The sequence below is a fragment of the Chelonoidis abingdonii genome, chromosome 26 (genome assembly GCF_003597395.2).
Source record: "Chelonoidis abingdonii isolate Lonesome George chromosome 26, CheloAbing_2.0, whole genome shotgun sequence".
NCBI classification, from domain to species: domain Eukaryota; kingdom Metazoa; phylum Chordata; order Testudines; family Testudinidae; genus Chelonoidis; species Chelonoidis abingdonii.
In genome coordinates, this window is record NC_133794.1 from 9787464 (window position 1) to 9792519 (window position 5056).

A 5056-nucleotide genomic window follows, 5' to 3' on the forward strand; every position below is an offset into this window, starting at 1 on the left:
TTGCCGAGCCGCGCTTGCCAGTCGGGGTGGCCGGGCTTCCGTCTCTCGGGCGGGAAAACGGCAGCCGGAGCCCGCTCCGCCTCGAGGCGGCGGCGCCCAGCCCGGCCGGGCTCGGCTCGGCTCGGCCCCTCCCCGGGCTGGGCGGGCCGGGCCGGCGAGGGGCGCTCCTCACCAGTCGCGAATCCCCCGGGCTGCGTAGCGGGCGGGGCGGGGGTAGGCTGCTCGGGCGTGCCCCGGTACCTGTCCGTGATGCTGAGAATCCCCAGCTCCGGGCCGAGGCGCCCAGCTCAGCGCCGAGCCCTCCCCTTGGCATCAGGCTCCGGGCCTCGGCGCTGCGGGGCGGGAGGGACTGACCCGCCCACGCGCCGGGAGGCCGCAGCGACCTGCCGGGGAGCCGGTCCCCAGCGGCCCCAGGCCCGCTCCCGGGGGGGGCTGGGGGGGGCACTGAGGATCCCCGCAGGTGTCGGGGGAGCGGGCCTCGGGAGGGCCTTGCGTGGAGAAGAGACAAACTGAAATGGGGGGGCATCTGGGATCCCCCGCAGGGCGGGAGCCGGGCCTTCGGGGGGCGCCTTGGTGGGGGCCCTGAATGGGGGGCACTTGGATCCCCGCAGGGTGGGGGAGCCAGGCCCAGGGAGCCCGGTGGTGGGGTGGGCCTTGGGGGGGGTCCCTGAGCGGAGGGGGTACTTGGATCCCCTCAGGGGCAAGGGAGCCGGGCCTCGGGGGGACCTTGGGGGGGGTCCCTGAATGGGGGGGCACTTGGATCCCCTCAGGGGTGGGGGAGCCGGGCCCAGGGGTCCCTGAGGGGTTGGAGACCTGGGCCCCCTGGAGCTCCCCAGTGGGTCTGGGCCCCGTGTTTCCCCCCAGTCAAGGGATGGGGAGCTGGGCACCAGGGCCTCCCAGAGATCCTTCCTGAGATGGGGTGCAGACCCCTTAGGGCCACCTCCCTCCTTGCTGGCTGTGCCAGGACCCCCTGGCTGGACTAATGCTTGGCCCCCGCTTGCTCGCCCTGGGGTGCAGGAACTCTCCTGGGCTACTTTGCCACATGGGCAGGGCAGACGAGAGCCGCTTTTCCACGTGAGCCCTTGAGTTTCCCTCAGTGCGATTCCATCGGTCGACCCCACTGGAATCAGGTCCAGGATGAGACGGGTGAGCAAATGGATAGATAAACTGGGCCCATGGGTGAAGCTGGGTGCCTCCATGTTCTCCAAGGGCTAGTGATAGAGAATCAGACAAGGAACTGCGCTACCTACATATCGGGTCAATTGCTAGTAACCCTATGGATCTACCACCATTAACTGATGGTTTCATCACCATCAACTGATGGTGGCCATGTGGCCACTGGAAATTAAATAAGAAGAATTAATAGTTGATTGAGTTATGACATTAATTCTTTGGGCTTCTAAAGCACCCGTTATCCAAGGACTCACCAACTTGTATTTAGACTAAACAAATCAGTTTGCTACAAGGGTGATCTCAGATTCTTTTGTGGTTGCGATGTGGAAGTCCCAGCTGAGTTTCTGTGCTAGTTACTGTACAAATACATGGTAAGAGACAATCCCTGCTCCAGAGAGTTAGAATCTGGACAAGGCAGATAAAGGATGGATGGGATTAACCATCTCACACAAGGTCATGCAGCTGTAGTGTAGACCAGGCCTGAATCCAGGTCTCCTGAGTCCCAGCACAGTGTCTGCTCTTCTGGACCAAGCAGCCTCTCAGGCCTAGTCTACACTTAAAAGGTTTGCTGATATAGATATCCTGGCACCCCCTAGTGGAGACACAGCTGATTCCAGCAAAAGTGTCTTTCAACCTGTTCTCCGAATGGAATAGCTATGACCTGCCAAATATTTTTTGTTGCTGCTATAACTGTGTCTACATTAGAGCTTTGGCCAGCACAGGCATATGGGTTTGCGGTGTGATATTTTACATGTTCCTAACCAACATAGCTATGCCAGTAATATTTTCTAGTGTAGACCAGGCCTCGGAGAGGGAAGGTTGGTCCTTTGTGGCTAACGCACAGGTCTGGGAATCAGGAGATCAGTGTTCTACATGGACTGTGCTCTCTGCTTGAACTCAGGAAGCTGAGACAGAGAGAAGGTCCCACGGTGAAGTGAATCTCCTAGACTTTAAGGCCAGAAGGGACCGTCGTGATCATGTCGTGTAGAACTCAGATACCTTCAATTCAGGTGTCTCCTAAGATCCCACTGCTTCCATCATGTCCACAAGAAATTAACTGTTAAACAAATCCAAAATCCATTCCCTCCTCTGGGCTACACAGTTAGTGCCTGCCCTAATTTCTATGCCTGCACTCCCTCCCTCCCAGGTGTAAATATGTCCACGTATGCACTCAGTGGGTCTACTCATGGAAGTAAGCATTGCCCTTGGAGATGTTTTCAGGATTCGGCTGTTATATCGTAGGCTTTTCATGCTCTAGGGATTGTTTTGAGACTTGTATTTTATACAGTGCCTAACACATTGTCTTTGCTTAAAAAATGTGAATCACAATGACAAAGTAGTGCTCCATGGGACCTCACGTAAGCATTTCTGGACGACTCTGAAAGTGACCTCATGTGCATCTGAAACCTGCCAGAGCCAAGGCCCCAAAAGTGGCTCACAAATCTTTACCACTTGACCTTGGGGGACGCTATAGGTTCCAGTGGGCCTTGTGGCCATAAGGCTTAGCTTGATATGGGGCATTGGATGTTAGGCCCTGTAGTTCCAGCAGCCAGCTAAAGATCAGGATGGCTTTAAGAAGCTGCCAGTCTGGCTTTTGTCAGGGCAACTTTTGCAACAAGGTGAGCTGAATAATTGTTTTCTGCAGTTACAAGGTGTTTATATTTAAATTTCCTGCCTGTCACTATTTGGGAGCGATAACGGGGCACCGCTTGAAATTGCTCCCTCGTTTCTTGCAGTAACATCCAGAGACATATTTACATTGACTGTCAGGGAGTGTGGAGGGGACACAGTCTGGGGGCTAAGGTGGCAGCTTCACTCCGGGCTCTACTTTTGATCTCTGGTTGAACTGAGTTCAGAGGAGGAGGAGCCAGGAGACTGTGTGTGCTGTTGATACTGTAGCAGGGCTATTTTTATCAGCTTTGGACCTGCAATTAGCCCAGTGTTACCTAACAGTGAAATCATGGTGAAATCATAGAGCTGAAAAGGCATAAAGAGCAGCTGGTGACATTTTAACCAGTGAAATATTTGCCTGGAGGAGGAAGCAGTGGAACTAGGCCTTTCACTGCAGCACAAGATCACCAGACTTGTGTTTTACAACCCTTTGCCAGTCATTTGTATAGGCCTTGTGGGGCAGCCTCTCCTCCTCCTCCTCTCACCTTGTCCACAAAGGAAGCAACACTGGGGGATTCCTAGCACAATTCTCTGTGAGCTGGGATTGGAGGAGTTTTTGGTAACTGGCTTCCCTGAAAGAAAATGGAATTAGGAGATGATTCATAGATTCCAAGTTCAAAAGGGACCATTGTGGTGATGAAAACAGAGGGACAGCTGGAACCGTTTAAACAATAACTGCTAATCAGTCCCATGATATATTGCTTAAGCTTGTGGTTACGGCATAGATCTAGGAGTCAGGATTCCTGGTTCTCTTCATGACTGTGACGCAGGCTTCCTTTGGGCAGGTAACTTAACTCTTCGGTGCCCCAATTTCTCCATCTATAAAACAGGCTTCATAATTGTAACCCTCCCAAGAGAGCTCTGAGACTTTGATTTCAGTATTAGTCTGTAAAGCGCTTTGAGATTCATGTTGCAAAATTAGAGCCCAACAGTAATTGTATTTTACTATGATTTTAGTCAAAGAAAGATCAAACATGGATAAGTGGTTTGACAGGGTCACTCTTTTAGGGTAATGTCTAGGATCCTGCAAGAAAGTCCATGGGTCCAAAGCTCACTTTGGCGAGAAGGTTATTATGATATTACGTCGGTTTGAGGTGTGCTGATGTTGTGTTGTGATGTCATGACATGGCTTCCTGGTGTGATCGGAAGATGAGCATCCTGAGGTTGATGACGTTGCCTTGAGCCACAGCAATGTCCCGATGTGTCAGAGTCCATGACTGGGGTTCTACCCGTTGTGAAAATACAAATAATAAGGAATCATGATTATGTAATGATATTTTGATGGGGTGTGATCATTTTATGCTCAGTTCCATGTCTTCAGTTTTGATATGACAACATTGGAATGCACTGTCAAAACGTGTCATTGTGACAGGTGACATTTGAATGCAGTGAAATTTTCCCTGGGGTGGATTGACATGGTGGGGGGCAGGTAGCAGCGTGGGGACATGCCACGGTGTAGTGCCACGCTGGGAGACAACCCGCTAGGACAGTGAGTTGATTGGTGATTTAGTTGGGGATTGATCCTGCTTTGAGCAAGGGGTTGGACTAGATACCTCCTGAGGTCCCTTCCAACCCTAGTATTCTATGATTGTATGATATCGTGTTGCAGCATGATGATGTCACATGGCACAGTGTGAGGTCAGGAAGACGTACAAGCATGTGCTGCTGTGTCCCATCATGGCATGGGGTGATGACGTGTGGGGGCATGGCGCAGTGGGGCCACTAGGGATGATGCGGCAGCGTGATGCATCACGGGGTGATGATGCGACTGTGTCATGCTATGACATGCTGCAGCACGGCATGAGGTCACTTTGCAGCCCGTTGGCCCCCGGCTGCTGGCTGCCTTGATCACGGGCCCCGCCCTGCCTGCCAGATGGACTACAATTCCCATCAGCCAGCTGGGCCGCCCCTACAACGCCATTGGCACCTCAGAGCGGCGGGACTACAATTCCCATGAAGCTCCGGGCGGCGGAGCGCAAGCGCCTGTACCGTTATGGCGCCGAAAACTACAACCCCCATGATGCACCACGGTACCGGGACAGCCCTGCCCTCCCATTCCCGCCCCGCCCCCTGGCTGTGACGCGGCGACGTTGTGTGTGACGGGGGAGGGGGAGTTCAGCGCGGCGGAGCCGGTGTCTGCGGCGGACGGAGCGCGGAGCCCGGACCCCTCCCCCATGGCGGCCAGGCGGCTGCGCGCGGTGCTGCGGCTGGG

General features: G+C 54.2%; 1 protein-coding gene across 1 annotated transcript in view; it reads left to right on the plus strand.

Annotated features, from left to right (window-relative positions):
• The first annotated feature begins 1016 nt into the window (after positions 1–1016).
• The window catches only part of COQ10A (coenzyme Q10A), an 11667-nt gene continuing 7627 nt past the window's right edge, over positions 1017–5056 (plus strand). The window contains exon 1 of the mRNA XM_032785527.2: positions 1017–1146. The gene's annotated coding sequence lies outside the window, so the exon portion shown is untranslated. The remainder of the gene's footprint in view (positions 1147–5056) is intronic.